Source organism: Mycteria americana, chromosome 1 (assembly GCF_035582795.1).
Source record: "Mycteria americana isolate JAX WOST 10 ecotype Jacksonville Zoo and Gardens chromosome 1, USCA_MyAme_1.0, whole genome shotgun sequence".
Classification (NCBI taxonomy): domain Eukaryota; kingdom Metazoa; phylum Chordata; class Aves; order Ciconiiformes; family Ciconiidae; genus Mycteria; species Mycteria americana.
The window spans coordinates 11,901,919-11,922,977 of NC_134365.1; the positions used below are offsets into that span (position 1 = coordinate 11,901,919).

General features: G+C 37.3%; 1 long non-coding RNA gene across 2 annotated transcripts in view; it reads left to right on the forward strand.

Moving 5' to 3' along the window:
- The first annotated feature begins 516 nt into the window (after positions 1-516).
- The window catches only part of LOC142404251 (uncharacterized), a 52,301-nt gene continuing 31,758 nt past the window's right edge, over positions 517-21,059 (forward strand). For both annotated transcript variants that reach the window (XR_012773789.1, XR_012773790.1), the window contains exons 1-2: positions 517-639; positions 824-905. This is a non-coding gene — a long non-coding RNA (uncharacterized LOC142404251). The remainder of the gene's footprint in view (positions 640-823; positions 906-21,059) is intronic.

A 21,059-nucleotide genomic window follows, 5' to 3' on the forward strand; every position in this document is an offset into this window, starting at 1 on the left:
ATTTATTTTATTTGAACTGGACTATGAAGAGTTACTTTGTATTTACTGTGTGAGATATGGGCAAGCCCATATTGATATTTTTCAGTGATAATATTTTGAATATTAACAAGCGTAACCGTGTACCACAGTAATACTTTATTGTCGATGCTGGTAACAGGCCACAGGCTTTGTACTGAGTTTGCAAGGCTTGAGGACTGAGGCTCGTCAGATTTGCTTGTCTGAACTTGTCTTGCCCTACCTGCAGCTATGTTTTTATTTGGTTTAGCTGTAAGAGATTTTTTTTTCATCTGATCAGGTGGCTATGGCTAGTTTGGTTTACCTTTGCTTATCACTGCCTACAGGGGTTAAAGCATGACAACAGTGCAACCGTAGTTTCATAAAGGTTGTACTGACAAGTAATTATTTTGTGCAGAATGAGATATTTTTGGCTCTAACACGATGATGTCATGTAGAGACATTCAGTCCTGGCACAATAGCAGAGACCTTGAGAGGCAGAGAGGCAGGACGCAGTGCAGAGGAGTGCAGAGCTGGGGTGAGAAGAGATGAAGGCTGGCACCGGAGACCCAATGGCTATAAACAACTCACTAATGGTCAGCTGAAGAAATGCAGACCTGGAGCTGGCCAAGGCTAGTTTTAGGGGTAACAAAGAGAAAAAAGAAGTATGCAACAACATACTGTAAATTCAGATGTAACATGGAGTTGCAGAGCAATGCAGAAGGAGAAAAGGTGTAAAGATGTGTTAGCAAACTTATAAAAATCTGCCTAAGTGGATTGTAGAGTGACAAAGAATAAACCGTTGACACAAACATCATCTTCCTCTCAGTGAGGACTCTGGACAACTCACCATAACACACCCCAGGACCAGCCTGAGCCACCGACCTGGGATCCAGAGGAGAAAGGGAACGGTGAGTCCAACACCAGGAAAAGGGATAGGAACTAAGAAATTCCTATATAACAATTTAAACTGTATTAGTACTATTATCATTATTGATATTTTTTCTTTATAGAAGTATTCAATTTTTAGTTATCTTTTCTTTTGCTTTTTCTATAATAATTAAATCTGGGCTCATTGTGATTGTTCAATAGACCCTTAAGATTTCAATTATGCTAACAATAAATTCTCTGCTTTATATATGAGGCGTGTTTCCTCTTTTCCCATAAACAAGATTCTGAGCATAACAGTAGAAATAAAATATGTTGGACTAATAAACCTTGTTTTATAAATTACAGATGTTTGCCATTAGCAGATTATAACACATGAGGAAAAGAGAAACAGTAGTACATCAGAGGACATGACCAGCAAAGTGTTATTATGTGAAAGATTTTTAAATATCCTGCAATTTATCAATATTTATTCATGGACACTACTCTACAGTCTCTCTGATGTCAGCAGTCCAGCTTCAGACAGATGCTTTTGTTCATGTTGACCTCTCTGTTGTGAAATCATTGGGATGTGAAATCAATAGTTGCATGTGTGAATTTATCAGTGCTGATTACAGGTTATCTAACCTGATCCGTAGGTAGCTGCTGTCTTTTGTGGATGTCATTCTAAACATATATAGTAAAAACAGATAATTATTCATTTGTAGTGTCAAATGATAGTAGACTGGTAACGATTTGACATGTGTGTTCATACATGTTTGTGAGTTATGTAGGTATGTGTTTCTGCAAGGGATTACCTGGACGTTGGAGAAGTGGAGGAAGGAACTCCAGCTGAGATTATAGTAGTCATAGTTTATTTTTTTGTTTTATGGGATGTGAATTATGAACCTCCTGTTTGTAGTCTGGCATATAAAATAATATATATTAGACAAGTTAGAGCCATTTTCTTCATTTGGAGTGTTTAGATAAAGATTTACTTAATCACTTCACTTATTCTATCATGAGAAACAATAGTGACACACATTCATTATTGATAAGATAGGTCTCTATCACTCTGGAAAATTTCTAAGAGAAAACAAAAAATGAAATGTTAGGATACTATGTGTGCAGTAATCCTGTAAGCTTAGAAACTAAGAGGACAGCATGATAAAACTAAAAAACTTGGCATTTAATATTCTGTTTTCTTGCCCTTAGTCTATAACCTCATTATTTCCAGACAACACAAATAATTGGTTCACACTCCTTCTCTGGCAACTGCTTAGGCTTTCCAGCAGGATGCATTTTGAACAAATCATGATATTACACTTACAGCCACTGATTGAAGTGACGAATTAGGTGGAAACAAAGCTATCCAGCAAGAAAAACTGTATCAGTACATTTGATTCCAAGAACGACTGTTCAGCCTGCTATTAACACCACCATGCCTGGGGCTGCACTAGGTGCTACCTTTAGGGCTTGATTTTCCTTTGAAGTGGCGTCAGACTTTTTCCATACCAGTCAGTGAGTATATGAAAATTGATTCAAAATATGGTGTCATTAGCGCCTTTTTTTGTGAGTGCCCAGTCCATTCTGTTCAACATTTGTAAAGAGATCAGAAAGTGAAATATTTTTATTTGAATTTAATCTCATGAGTGCACTTTGCTGACATAAGATCATAGTACGTCTGTGACCTCACCATAGTTTGGCTATGATTTTGTAAAATAAAAATAAACATCTTTTGAAAGGTGAGATCTACTTCACTGAATTACAGGCTTAAGAATCACACTTAGGGGAAACAAAAACTTTCAAAGGAATAGAGGATTATGTTCCTGTCATGTGAAATTTTCCTATGTGGATGTTTATTCTACAGCACATAGTATATATAAAGTCAATGGCAAATATATTCTTAATTTAGATGCTAAATTTGTTGCCTAAAATTAAGTGAGGAGAATCTAGAGCAAACTCTCTGGATTGCTATAACTGTGCTGGAAAACAATTTAACAATTTGATTTCTATAATCTGAAACTAAGCCAGTACGACGAAGGACATGTTATCTTGGAGACTTCTCCGTCTTGGATAAGATAGAAACCAGGAACAGTTTTTACTTTAATGAAGATATACCAATTTTTGCAAGAATTTGAAGCTTAACATCAGTATCCTTGCCAAATTTCTGTATGGATATCTATATTCTACCTTTATGTATTTCTCTCCAAGTTCTGCTTGGTATCATGCTCACCTTCTTGCCATTACTTACACTGCTATGTCACAGAATACTAATATCGTATTATAAGGAGATTTGAAATTGCTTTTGAATCCTCTCTTCAGCTGCCTTTCTACTTAAGGAGATAATGATAGATTCCTTCTCAGGCAATAAAGCATTTTAATGAAACACTCTAAACAGATTGCTTATCCCATGAGTGTGTGTCTGTCTGTTGTGTCTGTGTATGTACATAAATATAGCTAGTCAGTTATAGTTATTTTACCTGGCTCTTGTAAGTCAGTGTCTCCTGCCTTTTCATTGCTGTTGTAGCTCTTTTCTTATTTTATCTTTATAGATGGGTCATCTGTATCTTGTACACAGAGATAAACTTTTTGGTCACTGATCCGAACTGCACTAATGGTGCTTTGATGCAAACAGTGGTATCGGAGCTATGAATTTGCTAGTGTACAATAAAGTTGAACCTGCCTGATACAAACCATGGTAAGCACCATCTGTGTTATTTGGCTGTCATATTAGACTAGTTTCATGGAAAAATTTTGGCAGCCAGTTAGATGCCAAAATTTGTGGATATTTGGCCAAAGGAAAAATTCAAAGAGAGCCTAGGAATCAGAGTACTCAGGGTCGTGACAGGGATCAGAAAAACATGTGCATCTTACAGGGACCAACCAAGCTATATGACAGCAAATGCTAAATGCAGTATTATATATTATATATTATCCTGTGCCTTGCCACAGCTTATGCAGATATTTCAGGTATACCTCCATGTTCAGGCATGAGTTTCCATACTTGTTCTTTGAAAGAACTAAGGTGGGTTTGCTCTTGTCTAACTGGAATAACCTAAGATAACTGGTTGCTCCACTTGTCTTTTTTCAAATAATCTAATAAGCAAGAAGATTAATAAACTGCCTGGGTATACTGATGCTTGGGATCTGCAGCATCTTCAAAACTCCATATTTCACTACAGGATGATGGTAGGAGTTGAAGGGCTTGAGGAAAGGTTTTGAAGGAGTGCTAATGTCTTAGGAAATTATGAAAAAAATTAGGAAACTCTTATCTCCTTCAAACTTCTCTGACTCTGGGACCTGGTCACTCAGGGAACTTGGATGATATTTTCCAGCTAGAGCTTGTCCCTTAGCAGTTCAGCCCAAGGCAGCTCTGAACAAGGAAATCTATGGGTGCCTAGAAAGTCTGGAGACCAACTGATAAAGAGTTTGGGAACCATCAGGGTTCAGTGCTTAATAGCTGTGTGTACATGAATCACAGGTTTGTATCTATTTCTTTCAGGTCCACCTGAGTGATTTTTTTATACAGTGAAGTACTTTTCAAGAGAAAGGCTGAAATGCCTTTGCAGTCATCCAGTGAGTGAAGTGAAGTGAAGTGAAGTGAAGTGAAGTGAAGTGAAGTGAAGTGAAGTGAAGTGAAGTGGAGTGAAGTGGAAAGGCTCACAAATAGCTCGGTGGAACTGGATCAGGCCCAATCCCTTATAAAATAACCAAGTTTATCCTTTCTGTATAGTATCTATTTCTGGTTATTTCCTTGAGATACACTATTCCCAAGGTGACTTTCACTTTGTTATGGCCTGTCCAAATTTTGAAAAATAATACAACCCTGAGTGAGATAGCCAGCTAAGTAATTAAGACACTAAGCCAGGAAATCAAATTAAGGAGCCACAGCCATCAGGAACTCAAGAGTGTCAGGACAGTTGCAGACCAGACACAACAGATGGTAACTGTCTAAATCTTTTAATTTCATTGTTTGGTGACATAATATTGAAATCTCTCTCTCTCTCACACACATACCCATACAGTTACAGACATCCCCAGTAAGTATTCAAAGACACTGCTAATTCAGTCTTTCATTCACCTCTAACCCATTATTTCAGTACTGATTTCTGATGAAATGTTACTAAAACCCTCTTTGAACTAGTCCATGACTATACACGGCATGAACTATAGCCTTCCTCTCGTATCTCCTGTCCTGCATATCAGAGCTGCCTGCTCAGCCCAACAGCACGGAGCTGGGATCCTACTTCCGTGGTACTGACATTGCAGCATACACCAGGTCTATGTCAACTGGGCACTAACCTTAGAAAACAGTTCTTGCAGAACAAAAATAAAATAGCCAGAAACCTTCCTGAAAAGATTGGCAGCAGTGGGTCTGAGAGAATTAGATGCTGAAGAAGGTGGCATACACGTGACAGAGAGAAGGGAAAAAGAACTAGAAAGCCTATAAAATCAGAGGACAGGAACTAGCATTTCATATTCTGAAATACTAATACTGTGGATCACTTCACCAGAGGAACTAGAAAAATATAACAGGGTCAAATCTGATGGACACCTTTTCCAGTGTGCGTAGATGAGTAGGTCCTAATTAACAGACCCTAAGAAGGTTGGCACGGGGAGTCTGCTACCCAGTGGAAGCAGAGACCAAATTACACTTACGCCTTAGACACTTCTTTGCAATGATAAAAGGAAAAGCTGTTGAACATTGGCTGTGAAACCAATAATGAGTTAAAAAATAAGTAGATATTAATTTTATAATACAAAAGATACTGCACCCAGCATGAGGAAACTATATTTTAGGCCTCATTATATGAGATAAAGTTAATAAGAGCTTTGGCAGATTATGACTGCCTAGGGACTTGTGATCATGCTCTTGTTATTTTCAGGATAAGCAACCCTATCTGATAATGTGTAATCAGTAGGTCATTTTTTCTGAAGAAAAAACAAAGAAAGATGGAGTGGACTGAAAGAAATTTTATGATATAAAAAGTACAGAAGGCTTTCTCACATGGCTGAAAAGCCATTCTTACAAAACTAAAAAGAAAAGCAGACAAAAAATTAATTTGATTCCCTGGAAAAGTAAATAAAGTGGTTAGAAATTGAAAGGCACTGTGTAAACAACTGGGGAAGGAAATATAGTAGTCTAATATGTACAAACTAGAAAGTAAAGAGAGAAAAAGAAAACAGGAAAAAGAGACACACAAGAGAGAGTGAGAGAAAGAAGGAAGGAAGGAAAAGATTAAAAAGAGAAAGGAAAAGAGAAAAAAGAGAAAGGAAAAGAGAGAAAGAAAATGAGAGAGAAAGAAAGATAATGAGAGAGAAAAGGTGCCAAGAAAGAAAGAAAAGGCACCAAGAAAGAAAGAGAGAAAATAGAGCATGAGAGAAAGAGACAGAGGGAAAAAAAAGAAAGAAAAAGAAGGGGAAATAGGAGGAAAAAAGAGAGAAATAGAAAGGAAAGAAAAAGAGGAAAATCCAACACATGCCAAAGGAAAATAATGATTTTTAAAGGATTTCAATAATAATAAAAAGTTTAGCAACTCTAATGGCCTGTTACTGAGTGGAGATGACAGTGATCATCAGTGTTGCAGATATCTTCTATAAATATTTCTGTTCTGTATTTGGAAAGTAGGATGATGTATTTATTAGGCAAATGTAGTGCTTTCCAGATAAACCACATTTACAGGGAGTTAACATTTTAAAAACAAGGGATTAAACCCTTCATTGACAACACTCGAGATGTAGAAGATCTATTAGTGGCCAAGATTAATTTGCACATATATTTTGCAACATCCAGAGGCATTTAGTTGGAGTTGGAGGACTTTACATTAGAAAGAATGTAAAAGTTGTCACATCTGGAAAAATGCAGGCAATCAAACTATGCTGACGCACAAGGTCACTCTAAGCAAACATTGCTGCCTGCATGTTTGCATGCTGCAAGGAAGAAGCTTTGGTTAGAGATGGATGGTTCATTTTTGTGGTTTTTGAGTAGAAAGAGAAAGATCCCCCTTAGGTTGTGTTTTGTGGCAAGGGTTTTGTGTGGGTTTAACATGACCAGTCATGGTAGATGCCCCAACAGATGGTGGAAAGGCAATTACAATACTTCCAAAGCAAATTCAAATTAAAATTTGGGAATTTAATTTAAAATTTCATTAAATCTGTGACAAACAGGGAAAAATAGTGAAAGCTTAGCAACATTATTGATAAAATCTGACTAGCCTGAATGGAAGATTTATTCCTTTTTGGAGAGAGTCATGGAAGCAGTTTTTTACTCTAGATCTCATGCTTGTTAATACAGGCACCTGAGAGGACTTCAGTGGCCTTAGTATGCAAAGGCTTGTGGGTCAATATTTTAGGGACCCTTTTCCAGAACTGGACGGTTGTCTCTTGGTTTGGGGGACTAGGATTTAACAAGGCAATAACCCTTGCAACTCTTTGATGTGTGGATTTATGGCATTGTCATCAAAACGTTTGCAGAATGATCACAGGAGAGGGCATGAAATCATTTAAGAACTATCTGTCAGAGTCCAGAGAGAAGGTTGTCAATGTGCTGCCACCTACAGAAATAAAAGTTTCTAATGGAGTTTCAGAGGGAAAGACAGTTAGCCAAGTATTTAACACTCTTATCAACTATCTGAAAAGATACGTAATTAATAAAAGTTCACAGATGACATGAACTTGGCAGAATAGTGGGAAACAGAAGACGGAATAGTTGTATCCAGAGATCTAGCTTTCCTGGCAACATCCATTCAACAGAACACCTTGTAAGCTGCTAAATATAAAGCTACACACCTAGAAAGAATGAAAGTGTCTGACATCATTACCTGTGATTGTATCCTGGTGTCTTTAAGAGAGTATCATGGAGGAAAGCATAAAATCACTGCAACACAGATGACTGTTACATAAAAGCTGTTCTATACTTAAATTTATTTACAGAGAAATAATCAATAGGAGTGAAGAGAGAGGTATTTTCTTTCAGTACACATTGCAGGAGTACAGCTTCCGTGTTTTCATGCCCAACTTCTTAAAAGTCTTATAAAACATGAATAAAAATTTAGAAAATAGAAGAAAATTATTCCAGTGGCTGAAGAAATCACTTAATTGAGAGACAGAAGTTTTCCGAAAAGAGATGACTTAATGGGACCGTTACAGAAAGTTGACTTAATTAGAGTGCCTGCATACCTTCAAGGAAAGAAATACTGAACGTCATTTGGCTCTTGGTATAATCTAGAAAGGTATGAAAAACCTATACAGTTAGAAATTGAAAACAGAACTCCTTGATTTTGATTTATGGCCTAGACAGTTTAACTGTGAGTGATTAACTATAGGTGAAAAGTACCAAGAAAGCAGAAAATTCTCAATTTCTCTGTCAGACTGGATGGTTTTATAGTTGATATATTTTAATTAAATACAAGTTACTTAATTCAGTAAATGGATAATTAAATCAAACATACAGATCCCCAAATAGTGCTATTTGAAATTAATATAAAAAACTATTCTTGTGGGGTTTTTGTTTTGTTTTGTTTGGGGTTTTTTTTTCACAACAAGTCTAAATGCCTCTGTGTGAGTAAGGGTAAGGAATAGTCTACAATTTATTGTCAGTTGCAGTACATATAATGAAGATTCTTTAGAACTTAAATTCAGTAAATCAAGAAAATACTCCTTTCTCAGGAATATTACAGCTTTTGACATGGACAGTATTTGGCCACAAATTTACTTCCATATTTATAATACACATTTGACATAGCAACATTAATTGATTTTATATCCTATTTGTTTGTTTACTTGTTTTAAATAGCAATTGTTGACCTTTTCCTTGCTCTAGAATATACAAATACTTTTCAGGAGAGCATTAGCATTAGTGTGGTAGGCTCTGAAACCTGTAGTCCTCTTATGCTTGCTTTCCGCATGACAATGTTTTACATATTAATTTCAAAGTGTTCTTTTCTCAAGCACAGCAAAATAATCTTCAGAATCAAAACCATATTCTGCTCCCTTTTATGAAATATTTCAGTAATCCATTGATTGAATAATATTTGATGTTAGCAAATAAAACATCTAAATTTAAACATTAAAGCAGTGGACCAAACCGACTCTCCCTGCATTTTAAACCTTGTGCAACTTTCTAAAGTATTTTCTTCTCAATTAATCTCTCTTTAGTTTTAGCACTCACGCACTGGAAGACAGGTTAGGTTGTGCAGGAGTCTTTACCAGTATGCTACACTACCATCTTCTGGAAAGAGATGAAAATAGAGGTTTTAACTATTTAAGATCTAAACAGTTTTTTTCTGTGTTTTCTTCATCATTTGCAGACTGTATGCTGATACTTTCCAAAACCAATAGGAGATTTTTCTGAACAGGCAAAACCCCAAATATTAAGATTTTACCTTGTATGTTTAAGAAATCTGTCCTTCAGGAGGGAGTTTTTCTTTTCTCCTTTTAAACTGTACTTCGAATTACAATTTTTGACATTTTAAGGCTCATTAACAATTTACTTGCACAGCATGAAATCTTCCCAGATTAAGACAACTTTGCTGTAAAGGACCCTCATTTCATCAGTTGAAATTCAGAATTTATGTAGTTCTTTTTATGTTGTCATTAACATCAACCTAGAAAGCAAAGTTCGTGCCTCATCCAAAGTTGCAAAAATTTCCAGTAAATGTATGCAAGCTTGTGGGTTGGCTTGTTACAGAGATAAGACTGTTTATGAAGGTCAGTCCTGGGAGCTGAGGGGGCTAGATTTTACTGTAGCAAGCCAAAAGGAGAAACAATTTTGGATCAAATAAACGAATGTAGTGGCTGCAACCGAAACCACAACATATTTCTTTTGAAATTAAAAGTTCTGCTCTATATTAGAAAAGAGAAAAGAGGCATGAACCAGTATAGCCCTGGTATTAATGCTTCTCATATTTCACATTCTATGTACTGAATATTTTATAGGACACTGTTTTTATAAATTTTCTGTAATTGTGATAATTTGAAACAGCATTCATAAAAGGCTAAAGGCCTTTTATGCTGAGGTTAACCATCCTTTTAACTGTGATTTTGATTAGCAAATGGAACAATCCATGGCACTTCTAGATCTACTTACTCTTACAATGCAGTTCACTGAATTGTTTTTTGAGATATTTATTGTAGGAATATGTATCCTGGAAGACAGGAGAGGTGTCGAAAGATCTGCATAGTGAACTCGGAAAAGAAATTCTTCCTCTTGAAACTACTGTGGGAACCCTATTAGCACACTCTAAGATGTCTGATGAAATTAGACTGTTTAGGTTACCTTAACAGAAAGCAAGGCTTCAGAGAGACAGATACATGTGTAGACTTACAAGAAACAAAGAAATAAAACTTTAAAATTATTACTACTGTCCTCTGGCCATCTGTGCTAATTCTGCTTTCAGTATTTCTTCATTTCCTGTCTGAACTTGCAGAGTGAGGCAGCTAGTGAGAAAAAGATAAAAAGATTTTTTTCTTAATCTATACTTTTTAATTTGCACATTTTGTAATTTTGAAGTCAAAAGATAATACTACAAAAATAGTAACGAATTCTGTAGGATATATACTTAATTTTTTCCAGCTTTGGTGTATAAGGAAGGAAGTAAATATGGACAGGTATTATCTTTTGCCTGATACTTCAGTAGAATTTTGTGCCTGTGTTCATTGCCTTAATGATTCACTGACAAATTAGAAAGTCAGCATGATACCTTGACTGCATAGTTAGATGGCTTTCACAAGGATGTGGGAGAACAGAATATTGCAGTGATAATAACAAGTCTGAGAAAGTTAAATGGCTGAAGAGCTATCTGGATTAAGAAAATGCTTTGGAGTTTATTAATGAAAATTTCAATCTTTTCCTTTGGAAATGTGGGGGTTGTACTTAAAACTTTGCTTCCCATAGCACTACAAATAAATTTATTTTAAAAATAGGAAATATTCAGATAAGCATGATTCCAAATGCTGTAGGGACTGACATATAAACTACAATAAAATTTAGAATAAGTGGAAGAACACTGTTTATTTAATTCAAGTAAAATGGAGAATTTTAAGCAGGTACAATATTTTCATTAGATGAGCTGTACAACTTAATAAGAAAAGTAAATCCATTCAGGTTTTTTTTCTTACTCTGTTTTCAAAGGCTTTAATGCCCTGTATACTTGGTCATTTCACTGTGATTTGTCTATTTATTTTTTTATTTTACAGTGAATATTTTCTATTGCTCTTATTCTATGTGGTTTAACGCTATAAATCATGTGACATTCTGTCTGTTCAAAAGGGCAGAATTTATCCTGAAACATTTAAGGAGAAGATGTGTTCTAGAACAGAAATTCAGTAAATTTTATTCATTATACCTTTAAGTTGATTTATAAGATTCTGAATCTAGTTGAGCTGAAGCTCTACTGCTTGATGTTTGATTTAATTGAACATGCAATGATCATGAACATAATCAGATGAAAATCCATTCTTGGAATCACTTGAGCATCAGCAGAAAAAGTATTCTCATTATAGCCCCAGATGTAATGGCATTTGTCCAGGACACTTGGCTTAACAAACCTTGTCTTGCAAAAATGTCAAGGGACTTTTCATGATCACATCATGAACTGCTGCATGATCTAAGGTAAGATGGTTGCTTCTAGAACATGCTTATATAAATGTTCCTCATTTTTATCATTGATGAGCCAGTTATGAAGAGAAAACCCCTACTGGTATATTTTTGGTATATTTTTCACTTTCCTAGGCCATTCATCATTGGTTTCTTGCATTGTTAAATGTAACACCAGTCCTGATTTTGATATACCTATGTGTCCCGGAATTTTTTTTCCCAAGAAATAACATTTTGCTTGACTTTTCTTTACAATGTATTTTAATTCCTACAATTATGGGTAAGCTAGGAGGAAGTAGAAATCAGGAAGTGTAAAAACTGAGATCCCACTTCTGGAAGATTAACAAAATTCGCATTCATCTGTACATCCACAGACAGGCACGTTGACTTCACTAGAACTATTCATGTGTTCAGACCTGTATTGGTGTTAAGATAATGAATATTCTTAATGATAAACATATTATGGACCTGCTTATACTTTCCAGGTGTTAATGAAATAGGAACATGCATCTCTTTTTGCATTGTTCTTTGAAAACTCCGTGTTCAAGCTCAGTTTTATTGGTTCATCCTAAAAAGAAATGAGAACAAGTGTTTTGTGAGCAGGCTGACATTTAAAAACAAAGAAATAAGACCTAACTGGGTGATTAGCTGGTATCTGCAGTGGTCTGTCTGTGATTTTCACCTAGTATTCAGGAATATCTTTAACCTGTGAGGAAAATAATGTCTCAGTTGTTAGTTTATTAGTCCAAAATATCATGTTCTGTCCCTTAGAAAAATGCATGCAAATGAAAGTCAGTTAAAGTTATATACCAAGCTAGCAATACTATTGCAGGTATACAAAGAGATACTAAACTGATCTTATTATAAGACAAAAAAATGGATCTAATTTTCTGTTACAAAAGTTCAATAGTCAATGGAATTATGCTGACCAGAAGTGTAAAATACATAGTAATTTATAAATTAGTATTCAGAGAAAACTGGGTGCAAAATTACGTAAAAGAACAGAAAAATGAATGACTGAGACCAGCAGAGATGGGAAATGATTATTTTCAAGTCATGACACAGGGACAGCAAATAGCTAGAAGTCCGTGAGAAAAGGTTCTGAAGTAAAAATGAAAAAACCTGCTTCATTTTGTAATTAAAGACTATGTCATATAGTATAAACAACACTGTTATACCAGGTATACAGCATGGTCTTCCCTCATAGCGCTGTCAACTAAAAAGAAAAGACTAAATATGCATGTTATGATGTCAAAATTCCAGTGACGTATTAATACCAGACATAATCCACCCACACATGTGCGTGATCTGTGTCGGCATTCCCCTTGCCTTGGAAAAGCATGTAGTTCAGCCTGGAACCCTTTAGTACCAGTGGGGGATTTATTTATTACAGTTTCTGTATACGTCAGTGGTTGGGGTGTTAGCTTGGGAGACCTGGGTGTAGTCCCTGCTTGGGAACATCAGATCATCTCTGCTTCAGTTGCCTGTGTATAAAATAGAAAACATAATACAGTCCCTCTTTGCAGGAGTATTGCCAGGCTGAATGCATTCAGGCTTGCTTCCTAAGATACTGTGCTTATAAGGGGTATAGGAGCTCTTCAGTGAGATGGGGGCTCTGAAGGGAGTTAGACAAGGCTCTTTCTGTCTGATGTAAGTAAGTAAGTGATGCACGCTCATGCAACGAACAGGTACAGAGAGAAAAGGTGAAAGAAAGAAAAGTCTACTTTTAATTTGTTTTCAAATGTTTGCATCATATTGTTGTATCAGCACGTGAGGTTTTGTTTTTTAATAGCATTGCATATTTAGAATCATGTTTTTCTAAAAATTGTCACTCTGAAGTGGGAGTGTCCAGAACAGAGGTGTTCAATAATAATGTGAAACAATTGGCAGGGTAGTTTAGTATCTTCTAACCTTTAAAGAGAAGCAACACTGGACAATAAGAGTATCGCTCTCCAAAAATGTTATGCTAGTAGAGTTTGCAGGTAGAAAATGCTGGCCCAGTAAAATTCGTAACTGTTATAACCATGTCCTTTGTGGATTTATCTGAGCATTCTGATGACAACGAAGTGATTCCTTTTGACTTCATTATTTTAATTATAATTGAAAATGAAATATTTTGAAATAATTTTATGAAAAATCCTAAGACTCTGTCTTCTTGTCTTGTTTGGGAGAAAACTGAACTTAAGAACTTCTAGGGCCTCAGTCATGTGTAATAATATGTGTGATGAAGCTATTGCATACCTCCTCTTTTAATGAAGCATTGTAACAATAAAGGCTCAGGATATGATAAATCAAGTTCTGGATGCATTTTAAATATTTACTGGGCAGATATTTTTTAGTAGATTTTTTGGTTGATTAGAGGAAACAAGATTTACAGACACATATTGATGGCATTGGTGTTCCCTGAAGGATGGAAGACATAGCTTAGATAGTTATAAAAGCATGGCTTGTTATTGTCCACTAAATGCAATTTGTGTGGAGAAAATAGAGGGGACTGTCCACTATGGGAATTATTTTTCTCTGTGGGGACAAAAGAAGCAATAATTATATTTAGAAATAGCTGTGATGTAATTTAGTGTCTTTTATTTTTCTTACAGCCTTCAGTAATTTATTATGAATATGCTGTAGGTCCAGGTAAAATACAAGATTAATACATGAACTTTTTATAAGGCTGATTTTTTTTACCAGCTTCATTAGATAGTCGCTGAAATTCAGAAACTCAAGATATGATCTGTTTATATTAAAAACATATATTTAAGTAAATCACTGAACATCACCCGCAGTACATGGAGAAATCTTTTTCTATGGAAATGTTCCACGCATACAGTTTACAAGCATAGCTGGCCTCTCTAGCATCTGGCTCGCTCTACCTTTCCTTGTATTTTGCATTCCCATGAATAAAAATGAACCATTATTTATTCTTGACTCTCCCAAGAATGGAGTGAAGGAGGAACTTGACTTTTGCCCTTCAGTGTCTCCACCTCCTCCAGTAAGAGCAGATGTCACCGGCATGTGCTAGCTTTCAGCCATCCCTTTTATATCTTAATCATGTTCATCTCTGAACTTACTCATTCCCAGGAGTCAACAAAGAGTAGTCAAGCAGTAGGAGCAGTTATGGGAAAGAAGAATAAATAATGCAGATGTCAGGAATTAATTCTAGATCATATTTAAAATCTCTCTTGCCTCTCATGGAGCTCAAATCTCAATTGCTCTCTTCACAGTCGGAGTCCAATGGTTTTAGTTTTCTTACATCAGCCATAAGCGCAGCTCAGAGACTAAGACAAGCAGGAGGGTTGCTCAGTTCTGGAGTAAGCCCCACACACCTCAAAGAAGTCTTTCCTTACTGATGGGAGCTCACAGATTTCAGTGACCTACCCCCAGGGATCACTGTTTTCCTCTACGGATTTCAGGTAGGCTCCGTGCTTTATCAGAGGGAACCAAAAAAGAGGGTAATCAGCATGAAGAATGGGAGGGAACAACAAAATGAGCAGGGCAAAAGAGGTAGTGAAGGGAAAAATAAGGAGAGAAGGATTTCTGTCCTGTGGTGAGGCCGCACAGGAGAACAGGGCTCTTGTCAGCCAGCTCTTAACAAGGCACGCAAAAGCCTTATGAAAAAATGTTCGTTTTCAGTGTGGCCACCAGATGACACTAGCGAACTAGGAATGAATTATTGTTTTTCTTCTCAAGAAGCTGCAGGAGCGAGCTGCCTGCTCTGGGCACATTTGATGCGGTTTTTTGCATAGTCTGTAGGTGCCTTCTGGGAAGGGAGCAATGGGATTCAATTTCAGACACTTTGAAATTCGAAAGGATGGATGTAAAAATATCAGTACTACTGCTATGTGCACAAATTATGGGCAAACGTACCTCATCTATGCCTTTAATTATATCAAATCTTTTCAAAATATCATTATTTTAACCCTTCAGCTGCCTTATTTCTCTTGGTAAGAACTGGCTAAGCAATAGTGTCTGAGCAATGAACACACATTCATTAACACTTGGATTTTGACCCAGTGTTTGATTCAATTGCCTCGTCCCCATTATGTTTTTGCTATTTGCAAATATGGGGCAAAGAGTTTTTCCTTCTATTTTAATTTGTATGTGTGTACACAGTATCATGATTAAGTCTCAGTCAAGCTCAGTTTTGATGACTTTACTGTTATGCAAATCTTTCAGTAGCTTTTCTTTATTGAAAATTTTAAGCCATCATGAACTTTGGTTTGGTAAATTTATTTTGCATTTGCAGCAAGAATTACACAAAATCCATTTGGAAATGTAAACAGGATTTACATTTGAAATTACAGCTTTTGTTTGGTTCAGCTCTAAATAGCATAAATAAAATGCAATAACAACACAATAATTAGTAATTGAAAATAATATTTCATTTCCAAAGCTATGACTATTTCAGCCATTATATTATTGTTTCTTTTTCATTTTAATAACAGGTATGCAGTATATCTTTAACAGTAAAACTATTGTAATACAGATGTTGGACTATCCAACATGTTGATCACCAAAGAATATTCAATATTGAATAAATCCAGCATCAAAAATGTCCAGCCGTTCACTTCTCTTCAGCTTGAAAATAAATTATATCAATAAAAATCACGTATAAGCTGTTACAGACGATAACATAATGATACAATTTAAACACACTTGAATGCTTTGTAACAGGCTTTGAAAGTTATTTCCAGCTTAAATAATGTATTAGTGCTAATATTATAAGCTGTTGATATACAAATATTATTTTGGTTCCTCAAACTGCTTGGCAAAATGCCCAAAGCAGATCAGCAGTCACGCTAACTAGAAGGTCTGCATAATTGTGTCTCAGTCTCCTTAATTAAACAAACAGATGCTTGATACCTTATTCTGTGTTCACATTTGACACACTCCCTTCAGTGACCATTGGAACATGACTTCCATTTTTTTCCTTCTCTTACATTGAACAATTGCAGGTTGTGTTTCTCCAGAAGTGGGTTAGGTTTTAGGAGAAACAATTGGCCTTGGGATAAAACCGCACAAGGTTCTTGCTGGTTGTTTTCCACTGAAGCTATTTTCAAACAGGATATTGAGTTTTCTTTAAAAGGATGTTTTCTGGAATGTGTCTGCTTTTTGCAGACAATTTAATCTTTTATTTTTGTTGGAAAGAGAGAACACCTGACAGCTGAAAAGCCTTTGGCTGAAAACAAAACGAAACAAAAAGATTTGGAAATGCCCTCCAGTGCCTTACATCAAGTCCTTATGTCCAAGTCAGACCACCGCCCCGTACCGCCCCGTACCGCCCCGTACCACCCCGTACCGCCCTGTACTGCACCCTCGCTGCACCCCAACCTTCTGGAGGACAGAGCTGCTCAGGGTGGGGAGGCACTGGACTGCAATGGCAGGAAAAAGGGCAAACCCCAGCTTTTATAACCCCCCCCAAAATATTTTCAAGCAAATTTTTCAACCGAGGTTCGTGATGAATAGCCTCAGATGTTTTCTTCTACATTTTTTTAATAGAAAAATCATGTATTTTGTGACCTTTTCCATTATTTAGCTTATAGCACCCTGCTTGCACAGAACAATTCAAGTGCCGGAGGCCAGGCGGGGATGTCTTACTGCAGGTGGGGGCAGGATAAGGCAGGGTGAGGGGAACTGGGGTCCGACCGAGCCCAGGATGGCTGGGCAGGGCTGTGGAGACAAGGACATGATGAGGCCCAGCCAGGATGGCAGGTCAGTGAGCTGGCATCCAGATGAGCAGGGTGAGTGTCCAGACACAGACATGGCTGCAATGCACATGCAGGATAACTGAGGCTGGGGCCAAGCACAAGCGCTTCAGCACCAAACCAGCTCCCAAAGGTAAAAAAATACCCAGAAGCAGCCAATCCGCAAATTGTAGACTGTGCTGATCAGCTGCATCCTACATAGCAATTGTGCAGCAGAAGTGTAACCACTTTTCTTTGAGATGTGAAACATTAACCATGGGTGGCAGGTCCTGAGTTAGCCTTTCCCATATGCTTGTCACGGTCATGTATCTAAAGGCAGAAAATGTGCTGATGTGGGCCATGTGTGTGCTGTGTGGGCCATGATGTGTGCTGATGTGGGCCATCCTGGAAAGGATCTTGAAATGATCTCTATGTCTGACAAGGCTAAAAGCATCAACAGCGGTCCTACAAATAATTTAAAGTTTGTCTGCTACAGCAGTACCAGAAGTAGAGATTTTTTTGGTCCAAAACCATGACCAAAAAAAAAAAATATGCAGGAACATACACAAAATGCATAAGCAGTAGGAACTTTTGGGTCACAGCTGGAAGCTAGCATACCCTGATATGCACACATATGCATGTGCAAGAAAGCTGTTCAGAACTCTGCTTCCTGCACTGCAGGTCCTTGGGCGATGGCTGATGGAGCCCATGGAGCTCAGGGTGGGAGCTCCAGGTCACAGATGCAAAGGTGCTGCTTTATGGGGGAATTAAGACTGAGACCCCAGAGTATGGATCAGGATCCCAGTGAAACGGGGGGCTACAGGAGAGGAGGGCAGGGCTTGGAGCTGCTTGGACAGGCAGGAATGCACCTTCCGTGTCAGGAAAATGAGGCAGCCCTGACCAGTGAAAAGCACTGGGGAGCTTCTTGCTTACCTGTCAGTCAGCCTCAAACGCATTTTTTTTCTTGCCAGGAATTTTGCCTTTGGATTAGCTGTGCTTATCTTTTCCACAAGACTCTCTTCTCTTTTGTGTCTCTGATGTTCTGGATTTACTTTTAGCCTTGATTCTAACTTTTTTCCCTCCCTAAATCACAGTATTGTTCATTTAAAACCATCCACATGACAGTTATTAATAGGTAAATCCTTTCCCTTTAGTCCTTTAGAGTCTGATTTAATTCATTTACAGCTAACAAATGCCATCTAGTGGTTGTTTGGTGCTTAATTTAGCATCGAGTAAAATACAGTAGCTCAGTGTTGAATAGCATTTATAAAAACCATAAGCAGTTAATACAGAAAAGAGGACTATATACTTAGGGCATACTCTTGTTATCTCACTCTATTTGTGGCCTGAGAGGTAAATGCATATTGATCTGGTTGTGTTGATGCATGATATCTTCTTACCACCCATACTAGTTAATCATCAACATAAATCACGTTAGTGAAACCATGCTCCATTTCCTGAATAAAAGATGTGTGTCCACAGTGAAACTTTTCTACACATTTCAGACTATATTTTTAACTCCTGGAAACAAATACTGTCGTTCATAGGAGGTATTTCCATTTAATTAAACCAACAGTGAGTCAGACATTCAGTTAGTGTAAATTCATGAAATTAAAACAATTTTCAAAAGCAGAGATTTGCATAAGCCATGAGCAGCTTTTATTTGCATTGGAGTCTCTACATGCAATAGCTATGAAAACAGTGGTCTGGAGAGGAGATTACAGAGGTTTATAAAATCATGAACAGTACTAGGGAGAAATTAGAAGGAGAAGTTATTATTTCTCAGGACACACAAATGATAATGTAGAAGGCTTAGAAGAAGTACATTTTCATGATGCACATAATTAAATTGTAGGATGCATTGCTGTAGAATTCTGACCACAAGTGTAAATGAGTTTAAAAATGAGCGTAGATAAATTCACCTGATGTAGATCCATCCTATGATGTATAGGTATGTATTTATATCATTAAAATTCTGCCCTCTTTCACATTTCCCCTTTTGACTTTTATTTCTTTTTCCTTTTTCATATTTTCATCCATCTCCTTTCCAGCTTGACTAAACAGACCAAAATTTAGTCTTCATGCTGAGATAAACATCTCATTTGCACAACTGTGGTGTATGAGTAAGGTGATAAAATAAAACAGGTTTGCCTGTTGTTACTTGGTGTATAATAAATGAGAGAACAAAGGTAATAAGTAAAATTACTCTGAGGTTTGCCATTTGTGGCCAGTTTAATGAATAACTTTTCACATACCATGAAGAGCTTCTGCCAGGTGAATAGGAGTGAAAGATGAGCTGGTTCATTGCAGTTCATGGTATGTTAATTCTAAAGAGAAACAGATTTTGAGGGGTCTCTTAGTCTCAATTTATCCTTAAATATCTTGCATTCCTATGTAATCAGGTTAATTTAAAAACAAAACCAAATTGCTGAATGGGGAATAATATGGCAAGCATGACACCTGGGATTTCTGGGAGGATGCAGAGTCACTCACCAGCATCATAACAGGTCATGCATTGCCATAGACTTGGAAAAAGCCACCAACTCCTGAACAGGTAGCAGCTGTCAGAATACTGTGTCACCAAAAACTTGATGGTGAGTTCAGCAGTCATTCTTGTTCTGTGAGGATGACACTTGTGGCCTCAGATTGGGAAGTAAGAAATGTCTTCAGGTTGTTTTAGTTTCTAGTAAGCCATCACAAATGCAGGTGGCTAACCCGGGGCGGGGGTCAGCGATGGCAGCAGTGATCTGGCATCTCTGCTTTGCTTTTGGGAAATCCACAGGCAGCTGAACTTTTGATTGTACAAACGTTGTGCTTGCTGTTTAATTGTATACATTGAAACAACAACCTATTATAGGTTCAAAAAAGTCTTGATGTAAGTAATTTATAGAAGAATCAGGAACTGCTTTGATATTACATGTAAAAATATATATATATTTTCAGTATAAAAGCCACAGGTGAGAACATTCCAGCTTAGATGGGCAAGGCCCCAGTGTGATCTCTGTTATATCACAGAGTGGAGCAAGAGAGCTCTCTATTCAGTCATCTTCCTCTGCCTGCATGCATGCTCTGTCCCTTCTCAGACAACACGGATGAAGGAAGGGACAGACCTGGGCTGCCAAATTCTGCCAAACCCCAGAATCCAGCATCCCATAGCATCTACTCTGCCTCTTCTTAGATAAGTTTAATACACTACATGCTTCCCTGCTTGACAGATGATTTTGCTGAGTGCTGCAGTGCTAGAGGTTTGGTGTAGGGAAACAGATTTGTGTTTGAGGCATCAGTAGCATGCAGTGTTACTTAGCAAGGTAAAGACCATAACCAGAAGAAGAAGAGGTGGTATAAAGCTCGTTCTAGCCTGGGGAGGTTTGAAACTTTAATCTCTTACCTCCTTGCAAAGTTCATGACTGTGATGATGAGAGGTGCATACACTATTCCTTCTTTTAGGGCTGGGCCACCAGGCAGATACATAGACAGAAAAGAGGTAACACATCATTGGTAGAAAAGAGGTACCTACTTTTTTTCTGTCAACTTTATGGGGAACTTGCTAGGGTATTTCAGGTCTCTTGCCTTTCCCTCATGACAGAGCTTTTTAAACAGCTTGGCACCTCGATGTCCAGGTCATGTACCTCTTGCTAGCCACAGTATGACTGGGCCATCTAGCTCAGTGTTACCCTGCCTGTTGCTGTAATTGCCTTCTAACCCCCGTCACGCTTTGCCAGTACCGTTGAGCCAGGCTGAACTGGGGAGCAATAGTTCCCAGCTGCACTGTCCTTTGCCCTTGAGGCAGCAAAGGAAAAGTCAGGGACTATGTTAGGGCAGTCTACCTGACCCTGCTGTAGGACAGCACTGACTTACCATCCCTGGGGAAACTAAAAATCAGTAAAAATCCTTTTGTCTAGATTTTTTTTACATAT